This window comes from Falco cherrug, chromosome 2 (genome assembly GCF_023634085.1).
Source record: "Falco cherrug isolate bFalChe1 chromosome 2, bFalChe1.pri, whole genome shotgun sequence".
Classification (NCBI taxonomy): domain Eukaryota; kingdom Metazoa; phylum Chordata; class Aves; order Falconiformes; family Falconidae; genus Falco; species Falco cherrug.
In genome coordinates, this window is record NC_073698.1 from 29,280,224 (window position 1) to 29,294,547 (window position 14,324).

The following is a 14,324-nucleotide window of genomic DNA, read 5'->3' on the forward strand; positions in this document are numbered from 1 at the left end:
TAGCTACCTGTCATCAACGAGAAAAATAATTTATAGCCAGAATCAGCATGGAGGCTGTGCCATAACAGAAGCTTACTTTTAAGAAAAAGTGGTTTTTTCCATTGTTAAAGTCATGCTTGAAAAGCATATTTATATACATATACAACTGTATTTGCATACAAATGAGTGCATTATGTATATGCTGCACAAATGCGTATGCATGGTATCATTATATGCATTTTACGCTCGATTTATATAGATGCAAACGTGGTTAGACAACAATAGTAACACAGTATTTTGACATATATGCATATATTCCTGTGCTGCTGGTGACTGATCCATTACAGAAGTCAGTGTTCGAGCCGGATGCTCAACAGGTAAGGTCTGTAGCATACAAATACTGTTCCACGGTATAAACGTCCACAGCAGGACAACCACCCCAGGCAGCTACACTCTCCTTCTTCTCACGAAACACAGTAGTAATTCCATGCTTTTTTTTTTTTTTTACCTTTCTGTAAAATAGGTATAAAAAGTGTCTGCAACCCTGTTAGTTAACAGTTTAAATGCTTTGAGATCCAGCACTGCAAATGCAAACCTTCTTACACCTGGCCTGCGAGGAGAATATACTGATGAAACTGAAACCAGCCAGGTCCCAGCATCAGGTTCTGCCTCAAGGCAGAGGCACACCACGTACCGGCCTGAAAACAGATAAAATGAGCAACGAGTAGTTTCAATTTTACATTCGTATCTGCCAAGCCCCGAATAGCAAACCCCAACCAGGATCAGATGAGCTTGTGCCACATGATCAGTAATAGGAAGGCACATGGCGGGCAGCAGCTTGGTGGCTTCTCTTTGTATCCAAGAAGGAGATGGGGAATGGCGAGATTCAGGAGGGGGCTCGAGGCAGAGAAAAGCCCTGGGTGCGAAGGGGTAAATGGTGGGGCTGTCGGATCTGTCCACCCACACGTTACAGAAATGCTGCTGCTGCAAAGAAATCAGCAGTGGCTCCCCGAAAGCCACCCACTTTCACTCTTTGCTCCAGTTGTGGCTACCAACCTCACGGGCTGATGAAGCATCTTGCAACAAAAAAAAAAAAAAAAACACAAAAAATCCCAAGCAAACAAAAACCAAAGCAGAATCTTAGCCAGCAGCTGGACTCTCTGGTACCCCCACTTTGCTGGGGTGAGGATCGGTTCATTGAGACACAGACTCACAGGGATGCCTTGTCCTCTCTGATGGGTGCCAGAGCTGCTGGGGAATGGGAAACACAACGAAGGGGCAGAAGGGAAAGAGTGAGTGGAGAGAAAAAAAAAAGGAAGAAAAGGTGCGGGGAAATAAGAAAATCACAAAAAGAAGTCACAACAAGGGAAAAAACAACAAGAAAGGAAAGCAAAAAGTAGAAAGGAGGAAAACGAGCGTGAAACGAGAAATGAGACTTGTCCATTATATGAAGAAAGAGGTCATGTATCAAAGCACCCTAAATCAGAGCTTTTGCAAAACAAAGAATCCACACGAATACCTAAAAGGCACTGAAAGGCTGTCATCCCAGAGTTGTGCCTTCAAGGGACAACAGGCGACCTCCGCAGGCGTCCAGGGCAGGTCTGCATGGGTGTCTCCCAGAGAGCTCACTCCAGCCACATTCACATCCCCGCCACAGTGCGCCTTGCAGAGATTTAATGGGCGAACAGATCCAGAGCTCCTGCCCCTGTTGCAGTCAGAAGTAATTTTGCATTTCCAAAGTCTACACCGCAGCAAAGTTCACCTGGTCAAGCGTGTGCTGCAGAGCTGGTCCTGCGCCTCACTTTCTGCGTGCATCAGCCATTCAGCATTTCTTTTCCTGGTGCACAGCTGACGTTGCCCTGCAGCACCACAAGTCTAGAGCAAGCACCCCTGGGCTGTGCTTCCCTGAGGTGTTTCCAGCAAAGCCAGGCAGTGCTGCAAAAAGACACGAGATCTGGAGTTGGCAAAGGAGCCCTCACCCAGTGGTGCTCCGTTCCAAATAGCCGGGCACAACACATCGACTCAGTCCCTGGCTCAGGGATGCCAGGGACTGACAGCTCTTGATGAAACGGTGTCCCAAGCAGCCACCTGCTCTCTTCTTGACCCACCTGAATAAATGCCAAGGTATCCTCAACATTTCTTGCTAGCGTTCTGGCCAGGAGGATCCAGCACTGATGGCCACTGAGTGTTTGGATACACTCTTGAAGAAGAACTTGGCAGTCAAAATAAAATGGACCAGGGCCAAAAATAAATTTTAAAGAAAACCCTAACATATATGACTTTGTTAAAAACTTGAGCCTTTTATAGTTTTGTTACAAAACTGCATTTTCACATTACGGGAAATTCAGTGCAGAAAAGCAGGACTGCTTGTTCCTTTTCCAGACCTGCCAGAGTTTCCTTTCAGCTGATATCTACCTATAACTCTTTTTTAGTGAAATCTTTTCTTATGGCTTTTTTCTATTTTCTACTTAAACACCTCATTTTACTCCTTGTAAAATCTCTATGGTGTGCTTGAAAAATCACTTTGCAAACAAGACTCAGAAAGCATTACCCTCCCTGTACATCAAACTTCCTGCAAAAGATTTCTGTAAAAAAAACCCCAAGAAATGCAATTCTAGATGCTGAAAGCATTGCATGAGGGCTTTAAGGCATCCAGGCAGAGCTGCCTTCTCCGTTGTTCCTAAGCAAGCCTTTCCAGCCACTCGTGATGTCAGGAGGTGCCATCCAGACAAATAACAGCAACCCACATCTCTGTGGATTTCTCCTCAGCCTCCATAAATAGGCACTTTCTTTGCTGCTCCATCATGTGAATCTAACGAGTTGGGTGTTTTCAATATTGGAACTACATCAGGAGTGCAAATACAGCACCGGTTTGACCCTGTGTGACACTCCCCGCTGTTAGCAGAGGGGCACTTACGGCGTGAAGCAGATGTACAGCCTCCTCCAGGGCAACACCCAAAACGCAGCACAGCAGCGTGTGACCCATCCAAAGTCAGTTCCCCAAAGCAGGCAGGCTCTATGCCTCAGCCTGCTGAAAAGCACAGAGGCAAGGGCATGGCTTACCCTCTCCAGAGCCCCAAGGCTGTGGAGAAGGAAGCTACAGAGGCAGGAGCCCAAGGCTGGGAGATGACTTGGTTTGTCACCAGCAGCCTGCAGGTTTGTCACCCTGGAGGCTGACTGATGGACAACAACTGTGTTTCACACTTCTTGTCTTATTCAGATCCCTCCAGGGCACCAATTTTAACCAGTGCTGAACATCTGGCAGCTTGAGGAGAGGAAGAAAGAGTTAAAAGGGCAGTATTCTGTCATCTTGTGGAGGTCTTTGTGAAGGGTGGGAAAGATAAGAAAAGGAGAAGACAACAAAGAGAGACGACAAGGGCAAAGAAGCCCAAAGAGATGTCATAATTTCCTAAAAAGCTATCAAAATCTGGTAGCTAAGAGGGGAGATTGTAAACCTTACCCTTGAGTACACTGAATTTCTCAGCAGCTGAGTGGTTATCAAGTGTTGTAGTTTGCAAAGTGCCAAATATTTCTGACTCACCAGAACAGCTCTCAGTTTTATTTGTTTTTCTGACAGGTCTTCACGAATATCTCTTTGTCCTCCTGCAGTTTTGCAGCATTACAAACATGCATTATAATCCTTCCCCTCGATCCTTGTTTCTCCAGGGACATGACAGTACCCTGTGGCCCAACACAGCCCAGAAGGTCCCTGCAGAAGCTGTCACCCAGATCTCTTTCATCCCCTCTTTGGTTTTCAGCTTGATCCAGCTGCAGGTGACAAAGGAGACTCAACGGTTGCTGGTGCTGTGAAAGTAGCAGCCAGGGTAGCTCAGCAGCCAGATGGAGGGTATGCAAAACATTAGCTGTGGGTCACTGGCACATGGATTACACAACTCTTCATCCCAACCACCGCTGTTACAGCATGGGTGGTGACTCTTCCTCCATGATCAAACCCAAGGTTTCCTTATGGTGGTCAGAAAAACCATCTATTTGAGCAACGTCTGTGAAATCGTGCAAATGGGTCTACAAAAACACCTGCGTCAATGGATTCTTTCTTTGATATTTTCATCAGATTCATGTGCCAATGTCAGATGAAATCAGCACATCTCTTCCTCAGTGGAGTTACTGTCTAGCTGACAGATTGCTGCGTGTGCAGCAATGTCTGAGCCAGCCAACGAGATCTGCAGCTGAGCAAGGAAGTGGGTAAGTGCCATGGAGGCAAATGCAAGGTCAAGAAAATGGCTATAGCAAGTGCAAAGGTAAATGCTAAGCAGAGCAGTGACAGGCATCCAGAAGGGATTTTTCACAAGCATGCTGGCATGCTGTGTTGCACAGCTTGCTCTGCTCCTGTAAGTTTTGAGCAAAAGCAGTCTGTGACAAATATTTTGAGAGTGCTTCACGGGAATCGAAGCTGGGAGATGTTGAATCTGCACTGGCAGAGCCAAGCACAAAAAGTGGCAAGTGAACTTTTCCCTACACAGATTGCACCGCAGAATAAGTTTCCTGATTTGCAGAGGGTTTTAACACTTCTTGTCATCGGCAACCCTGCTATCAAAAAGTATCTGGAAACCTCTTTTGCAAAACCTTGGTGGCATAACTTGTTTTAATCAACAGGGAGGGGGGAAAAAAGGCCAAAAATTTTGAAAGTCGCATGAACAACTTGTGAAAGCTGTTGAATGCTCATGTTGGGCATCGTCTTGCAGCAGACGAGGAGAGCAGCCTGGCAGCTGCTGCGCTCAGCACGGTAGCGGCACCGTGTTGTTCCCTGGTGGATGATTCACAAGGGCTTGGTGAGGGAAGCAGGCAATTCGCAACAGGGATTTCTTCTAATGCAGCGAGTTTAGTTAGAAACCAAAAGAGCAACCCAGGCCGTTGGAAACAATTCAGAAGCATGATTTTCCTTTTGAGAAGACAACAGCATTTGTTAGCCATATCACTGTGGGCACAGCAAGAACGAGGGAGAAAAGCCCTGTTTCTCACTATAGCACATGTGGCTTGCACAAAACTTTTGCTCAGCTTAGTTGGGGGAAAATGGAGTTAATTAACTTGTTATGGCGGTAAAACGGGCCTCTGCTGCCTTCTAACAATATCTCCAGGCAAAGGGGAAAGTACCTGCAATCTTCCCAGTCATAAGCTGGAAGAGCGGCTTTCGAACCGTTTTTGTGCTGGCCAAGGCTTCTGGGGAGACAGGCGTTTGAGAGCCTGTGTGGCTTCCTTTAGCAGTTCAGCGTGTGGGTTAGATTCACCTGCCACGACTTGGGCATCTAGAACATAATGTTTAGGTCCCTGCCAACCATCTTCAGCTCCATTTGTAGTTGAGGAAGAAAACCAGGCAGAGAAAATTCATTTATCCAAAGCCTGGCCTGAAAGCCAGGAGAGCTGAGCCATCCTCTGTTCTGACTTGATGGGAACAGCGCAGAGGAGCTGGTGCTGACCTGGAGACCTTCGCACCTCTACAGCTGGGTGCAAATCCCATCCTTCCTGCAGGCTGCTAGAGGTAGGCGAGCTGCTTCAACAGCCTGTGCTCAATCTCTGAGGGTAATCCCAGCCCTCGCAAAATTAGACATCAAAGCATGCCAACAAGCGAAAGAGTTGGTAAGCTTTGGCTCTGGCTCAAACTTTACAGTCACACCATGACAGGACATTGACCAAGCAAGCCCTCCCTCAAAGCAGTATTAAAAAAAAGCATCTGCTTTCACAGTTGTCAATCAGCTGCCTTTTTGTTGTGGGTTTTTTTTTTTTTTTTTTTTTAAGGCCTGTCAAATGCTTGAGCCAATTTACATCAAATATCAGCTGATACTTTTGAGGCAAATTCTGTGTTTGAAGACAATGTGTTGGCTAGCGCCGTCGCTCCAATTCTGCATGGAAAGCCTTCACATATTGCTAAGTTTGGAGATGACTTACAGGTGTCCAACAGCAGTGAAGACTGAGAGTGCGCACATTTTATTTATACAAAGGTGAATCACATCACTCCAGACAAGAAATCAAAGGCAGCAGCCATGCTATATACAACAGATCTTCAGCTGGAAGTGCAAACCATCTTCTTTTCTGTAAAATAAATTCACAGCTAAATGTAAAATTATATGTTTGCTAGTACTGCGTAATAATAGTATTGATGGTATTAATAAAAGACTATTCTTTAAAAGCATCTTTGTCCTTTGTTTTGATAGAAGTTACATAAATTAATAATCTGTGAGCATTGTTCAACCTCTGCTATTGAATTTACTTTGAAATGCCATGTCAGTGTTGTAGACTTAATAGCAACTTATAAATGAATATGTTGACCTGAAAATGGGCTGGTGTCAGTGGAAAGGGAGAGAAGATTGACAAGGACTTCAAGTCTGATTCCCCTGCATGGATTATAGTCAGAATTACCAATGGCCTTTAGGAGACCAGAATATTCTTGTTTGGAAGAGCTGCAGATGGAGTCAGCCAGTACTGTTACTGTGGGGTAAAGTAGATTTCTCCCTCTCAAATCGCTCCCTTCGTCTGTTAACCTGTTATTATAACAAAGACTCATCTTCGTTAGCTGCTTTGCCGCGGGGCTCACCTTATCTACCAGCAGAGAACGCTGATTTCGTATCAGAAGTGGAGGCAGGGCAAAGAGCGATGGGGAGGCAGGGCGACCAGCGGAGCAGGAACCTCACTGCAGCAACCTGGGATTCCAGGCCATCAAAGCATCCCGGGAATGCACTGACCACGGCAAGAGGGGTTTTTTGTCCTTTCATGAAGGTAGAAAGAACTACTTTAAAGCAATGCGTGCAGAAAGGGGATACAAACTGAGGGTCCACAGAGACACCGGCAAGAAGCACTGAGAATGAACTTACAGAAAACAGCACTGATGACCATCTAAAGCATGGGAAGAACCACACACTAGCAGTGGTGGCTCTCCAAAGATTTGTTTCACTTAAAAGAAGCAAAACCTTTTTGCAAGAGTCTTCAGACAAAGGTTTCTAGTACCTACTGAAGCAGGTTTTTGATGCACAACCCGCACAATTAAAAAGTGAAAGATTAGACAGGAGCAGGAGAGACTTTTCAGAAGATGGCTATGTCCAGTGCCAGAAATATCATCTTGACTATGAATAGGGCTCTTCACCATTAGAAGTGAGACACTGATTCACAAAGTGATGCTGCACTAAGAGGCAGCAGGAAAGGTTTTGAAGAGCAAAAAACCTGCTTTTGCTGGACACAGCACCGTGCAGTCAGGTCTGCTAGAGGATCATTTCAGCAGTGAGTATTTGTGAACTAGATAGACAGAAAAGCAGAACACAGCCTCGAACATGCAAACCACAAAACTGTTCACAGAAATGGAGGAGCAATGCTAGGGTCAGATGCCAGGTTTCTCCAAGAGAAGCTATGCTGCGGGAGAAGGGCTCACAAAGGTAAGAACAAACGTGAAGGATCTCTGGCAGCTGTCCAGGTAACCTGGATGAACGCCAGGGATGAATATCCCTGCAAGTGCATCCGTTTACTCAGTAAGTAATGGCTGAAGGTAAAAACAGGGAATTCTTACAAAGACTATGGAAAAAAAAATGAAGCAGAAAATGCTCTGTTACTGGCTCATGCAGAACCACGTCCATGTGCGTAGGGATGAACCGTAGGCTCACAGAAGCACTAGGTGCTTGCAGAGGCACTCCTGATTCCTTTCAGGTGAGTATTAAATCAGAGCAGACACACTGGAGAAACAGCCCTTTAGCTTCTACAGAAGGGGGAAGGTGATCAGCCCCCAAGACCAGTTGGCCCTTTTGCCGTGTTAGAATATTTTGGCTTGAAACAGCCACAGCTCACATCCAACTGTGAGCCAAGCACTGGTGTCCTGATACCATGAGAAATACAGGTTCTTTTTCTCCCCTCACTAGGTTCTTCCTCCTCAAATGTTTGCTTATCTGTTGTTGCTGTGAAGACACAATTATCAGCCCAGCTCATCACCTCCTTCACCAAAACCAGCACCACCAGCAAGGAGAGATTTCAGGTGACTTTTGCCCAGAGCCAGAGGGGTGATCCCCCAGCGCCTGGGGCCAGCGGCCGTGCAGAGAAGTGGGGTGAGCCCCCCCACGGCAAAGCAATCCTCCCACACAGGGACTTGTGGTGAAGCTAAAGCCACTCTTCATTAAAACACGCCTACGTCATTCCTGTCACTAAGAAGCACTTGCATCAACAAGCACCGCTTCGCAGCAACACCCTTTGGGGAGATACAATGCGCTGGATCTGGGTCACCTCTCCCAGCCTTTGAGGGATATCTGTGCTGTCCTGGGATATGGGAGCACCCTAAAGCAGGAGTTGACATCTCTTCCCAGCAGTGCCTCTTCCAGTGGCTGCGAAACCCACCGAGAGCTGACGGCGCTCTCGGTGCCGCAGGCGCGGTGTGGACATGGGTTACTGCAGCACAGCAGCTGGAGGAGATGGCCTCAAAAGGGCAGTCAGCAGCAGGGCAGCCCGGAGGACAGGTCCTGTGGTGCACAGGTTTCCTTACGTCGGGCATCCTCACCACCACTTCTGCCACACGGAGGAGAGCTGCACAAAGCTAACTCGCTACAGGAGTGTTTGCAGGCTGAGATAATCTCCCCTCTAAACAGGAAAGCAGTACATAAAGTGGGTGTACATGGGGAAGGATCCCAGGACACGATAAATGTTGTTCACCACTCAGCAATTACACTGCTGCTCTCCCAGGCGCGTGCACCGATGTCTGTAGACATACCTTCTAGCTCCCAGCTGAAGCAGGTGGTGGACATTCATGTCTGTCTCCCAGGGGGCATGGAAACGTGGGCGCTGGATAATCTCGGACTTTTTTTTTTCTTCTGGGTGATTTGGATGAGGATAAAACACAGGGACATTATAAAAGGTTTCTGTAACGCAGACCAAGTTCACACCAGTACAGTAAGCACGGAGGAAGGATCATCCTGTTCCATCTTTCAAAGGCTCAGATTCACGCACATCCCACCAACTACAACAGCCTTTCTGGGCTGCTGAGGAGATGGATTAAGGAGAACTAGACTTTATGGGGCCTTCCTCAGATGCTGTCAGCCACAAACATACCCGGGGGCACCCATTGCACTCTGCTCCCAGCCAGCGCTGGTGACAGTGGACTTCTGGCACAGCTGCATTTTGTCACCTTGTTGTGCAGCCTGAGGAGTGCAAGCTCCATCCTCTGTCCAGAAAGCATCCTCTGGGGTGTGATTCCTCATTTTCTCCCAGCAAAGAGAGCAAGTGGCCTCTGGAAATGATGCACTTCAGTGCAATGTTTTTATGGCCCTTATAATCGGCATGAAACAAACATTGAGTTGGAGGAGTACGTAAATCATCGCGGACCAGAAAGAAGAATAATCCTTTGTGAGTATTTTCACAGGAGGTTATTGAAACACTGAACAAACATAATCCCAGAGACTTCTTAAGCTTCAAAATCTTTCTGTGAAGTATGCAAAAAAAGATAAATATATGCTGGAGCTCTCTGTTCACATCTGGGGTGGGAAAGCGTAGCTTCTTGGCCATATACTATAGCAACCATAGCACCAGCAGTTAGGCACAGGAAGTTAAGACGAATACCACAGACATTTTACACGTGAAGAGATAAGTTAGCTAGTCTGAAAATGTTTTACCTGAGTGAGGGTGTGACTAGTCTATAGGAGTTAACATCTTTCTAGGGTGTAACAAGCTACAGCGTTGCTTCTTTCTCTGGGATAAATGTCCCCAGTCCTCCCATGAAAATTTCACCCAGCATGAAAAAGCCATTTATCGGGACATCAGCTCAAGGGAAAAATCTTCCGACCTGCTGGGTGAGAGGGGAGATGATAGGCACAACGGCTGGCTGGGAAGAAGAAACGCAGTGCCACTTGTGTGCAGTTTCTCATTCATTAATGCAACTTCAGGACAGATTTCAGAGCTTTAATCACTCCAATTGATTGTGATTAGTAATGATTTGTTGCAGTGGTTTGCAGGGTATTTCCTTATAATCCAGTTTAAGTCTGCCTTGGCCGTTTCTAGATAATTCAGACAGCCTGTAAGAATTGTTCCTGTGGGAGCAAAAACCTGGATATTGTAATGCCAATTTTCATCATAAGACGCTTTTTTTAATAAATCAAAACGACTGTTTTCACTCAGGTCTTTGCACTGAAGTGGGAAATGTTTCTTCCCAGCTGCTGCAAAACTCTGACCCCATTTTTTAGAAAGCCTATTGTGACAATAAAATTGCTACATAAGCTCTAAAGGAATGAGTGTCGACCAGCTTGTCATACCACAACATTTGTAACACCTTCAGGGAGCAGAACAAACGGTTAAAAGGAAAGTTAGCTGACTCATTTCATGAGTAGCTGGTGTTAGTCGTAGCAGCTTGGAAGTTAACAGATAAAAATGTTATCAGAGCCAGCAGCAATATAGCCCTAACGATGACAGACAGACTTATGTGTAAGTAAGTCCAATTAACTGTCTTAAACATGGGTGCAATTTGGATTTGGTATTAATATTCCAGTAGTACACTGGAGACCGACTGACTGCTGAGCACGCTTTAGAGGAAAAGTCTTGCATTTCTGCATCCTCTGCTGGAGAATAATTTTATTTAAAGACATACAGCGACTTCAAAGTGCTGCTCCTTTTGGGTAACTAGGCCAAATTTTGTATTCAGTCACACTGGTATAACTTGAGTTTACAGTAACTCCATTGCATAATTAACCGCTGCAACAACTTACCCAGTGATGCTGTGGACTCTCTATTGCTGGAAATTATTAAGTCCCAAATGTTTGTTTGCTTGGTTTTTCTGAAAAAAAGACGCCTTAGTTGAAATTAATAAGCTGCCTGGCTTGCACTGCACATGATATCGGATTTGAAGGTTACATTGCCTCACTTTGACTTCATGATCCATGAATGATGGGTCTTGTTCACACAGGGGATTCAGGAGCTCTAGGGTGGCATGGGACGGTGTGGACAGCCTTACACACCAGCAAAAGCACCCTGGTGCACCACAGCTATCTCCACGTAGGACCACTTTAATGGGGTGTGAAGCACATTCTTCCCAGAGACAAACCCTTGTCAGGAACCTTTGAACTGACTTAGCCCTAGATGTCCTGGACTCAGATCTTTATCTCCATTCCTGCAAAAAGCCAAACCATGCAAGCTGATACTCACAGTTTGTTTGACACCACCAAAAAAACCCAGCACTCAAGCATCTTCCTGTAAGTTTCTAGGCAATTATTCACCTACGTCACCTGGATTATCAGATACCATGAGTTATTTGTTGATTTGTTATGTTTGGCTTCTGTGCAGTAAAATCATGTGTCAGTATTTGTGGGGGTGAGCAGGTCTAGCAAATGGTTCAGAAAAGGGTAATGTCTTTCCATAGCCCAATTAAATCAGGGACTGCTGCTGCAAAGACTGTCTGAGGGGAGCCACAGAAACTATTCAAATTAGTAGCTGCTCTATCTGGCCTAATTATGAGAATCTGAGTGAGGAGAGGTGTGTTAACACACACATTTAATTTTCGTTACTTGACAGCTGCTGCAGTCATTTACTTCTGGGTAGCATCACACTGCTGAGGCAGAGAAGGCACTGCTCGTCCCACACAACACTGTTACACCAGCCCACAGCAAAGTAGGAAGTTTGTGCTCAAGGAAGGGTAGGTTTGGAGCTGGCAGCCCAAGATAAATGCTTGTGGAAGGCCCCAAACCTCTCAGCTTCTCTTTTTTAAGTATATAAAGAGCAGAAAAAGTAAGAGAAACTTGCCACAGGATTATAAGTTCTTCCCATGTATCACATTTTACACCTGATTCTGCCTCCTCTTGCAGCAGTAACAGCTCCTTCTGACTGAGGTACATGATGCCAGCAACGTCAAGCCACACACCAGCTGGACACGTGGGGTGCTCTTTCAGCACCCCTGACCATTGCCACACACCACAAAGGCAACCCACAGCCATAACCCCGGAGCTGCTTCCAGACCTGCTGCCACAGTGACCTTCTCCAGGACCAGCATGTGCTGTCTGGTGCATAGACCCATCCCATCTGCGTGGAAGGCCTGTTTGCCCTTCTCCAAGAGGCTCCCACCCACTCCAGGCATCACACAGAAACAGCCAGGGCCAGGCAGGGGCTGCACTCCCTCTGCCAGCTTCCCCCTCGCCCAGCGCCCACCACACTGGCACATACCCCTTGTGCTTGTGGCCAAGACTTTTTTTTTTTTTTGGTCGGTTTGGGTTTTTTTGGGTTTTTTCGGCAAGCCTTAACCCAGACACCTCCATATCTCTGTGCTGCTCTGCCCTTATCTTTGTAACTGCCACGCTCAGCCCTCATTCAGGTGAGGCGTGCAGGAAATCTCAGCACCCGCCAAAGTGAAAATGGCAAAATTATGAAAAGGAGAAAAAACCAAACCCACAGGAGTTCACTTTTTTTACCAGCTTAACATCATTTTCTTTGCTGAGCAATGGCTTGAATGACCTTCTCTGTCTGGGAAGAACTGGAACAACTAAAAATAATGATTAAATATTACAAATAACATCCAGCAACGCCCCTGACACAACCGCAGATGTGACAGATTTTTCTCTGGGTTGCCTTCCCAGTTTGCTCCATGCTGTTACCATACAACTCGGTAAAGGTTTGCTCTGAGGGTGAGGGTGCCACACCGCGGACTGCTCACCTTGTATGCCCATTTCAGGTTTCGGCAGACCCCAGTGTGGTCATTGATGGGGATCCCCATGCCTCAAACCTCTCCTTTCTCCCTTTCCACATCCTCTTTTCTCCTCCTCCTTCCAGCTACGAGGCAATGGAAAGTAAAATAACAGCTTCTCTCTCCCATCCCGGCCAGGAGAGGAGGGGAGCCGGTTTTTCCTTCCCCATTTCCACGTGGTGGGAGGAAGGAGAAGGTCTGATTAACAGGTCTCAGTGCTTTTCCCGGGGCTGGGTGAAAGGCAAAACTGCAGCACTTACCCCTCAGCTCTGGCTGATGTCCAGAAGCAATGCTGCTGGATCTCAAGGCACTGGAGATCCTGGAGAGGAGCAGGGACATCCCCCATAGCCCCCTGACCAGGCACTAGCTCCAGCTTTGGCCTCCTTGGCCATGCCCAAGCCTGCTCCTGTTAAGAACACAGCGCTTTGGCAACAGAAGGAGACCCAGGGACAGCTCAGAGAAGGATGCAGAATCCCCTCCACACTGCAGTACAGCTGAAATACTTCAGCAGTGGTGATAAGGCAGGTGAAAGCTGCCTGCTTCCTACACTGGCATCTGGTTAAACGCCCATTTGGGGGATGTGCTGCAGAAGAAGAGACAAAGGACAAGTTATGCCAGTGACTGTGGAGAATGAAGAACGAGCCTTGCACAGCCCGTTCCAACCACCAAACAATGCCACTGCCAAGACAGAAAGCCAGGTGTTTTTTTTAAAATGTTCAGAAAACTGGGGCTCAAGGCACCCCGGGAGCTACAGCCCTGAGCCAGTGGGCATGTAGCCAGGTATGCTGTGGCTTGGGGACAGCAGGGCTGCGGGCCAGGCATCGGCCGACCCAAGCCCACCTCACTTGCTCCCTATTGCCAAACTGAAATGTGACCCTTCAAAAGTGCAAGGACTGCTTTCCTCCCCTCTTTACCATCACTTTTCCATGCAGAAAATGAACTACCACGCAACTAGCACAGGGTGAAGCTTTGGAAAGGCGGCCATTCCCAGCTCCTTGGTTTGCAGCAGCAAAATGTTAGGTTGGGTGTTTTAGCTACAGTTTTTGTCAGTCCTATTATCATCACGCTGCAGAAAAACTGCCTCGGGTGGCAGTTAGGCTCGAACCAAACCTACATACTATATGGAACGCATGTACCCGGGGAGTCGATGCAGCCTGGAAGAAGGAACATCCCCTCCAACATCTCTCCTTGGCAGATGCACAACCACAAAGTCTCCTCCAGCAGGAACCCAACAGCGAGGGGCCCCAGCCTGACATCCCAGATGAGGGCACCGGTCTTGTCTCGCATGGGGGATTGATGCTGGGAGCAATAACAGTAACAACAAAGCTCCTGTGGAAGCCAACACGCAGGGTCAGGCCCCCACGGCTCCCATAAGTGAGTGACAACCAGCAGCACTGGGCAAGCAGGAGAGGCATGGCAGGCACCTGGGAAGACCGCCAAGCTTGCTTCACCGTATCTTTAATAATTGTTAGATAGCAAAAAGAACCTTAGCTACATTTTTCACGCTTGCAAACACCCCTCAGATGAGAGTCTTTTTCTCTGTGGAGGGGGAAGACAGAAACCGAGCGGCCCCCGCAGCAGGGAAGCTTGTCAGTCTCTTTTAAAACATCTGCAGAAAGCGCCTACAAAGGAGCAGGAGGTGCTTCAGGTCTGGGAGAGAGGGAAGTGCAGAATTATTAGCAGGTGGGATGGCTGGCCT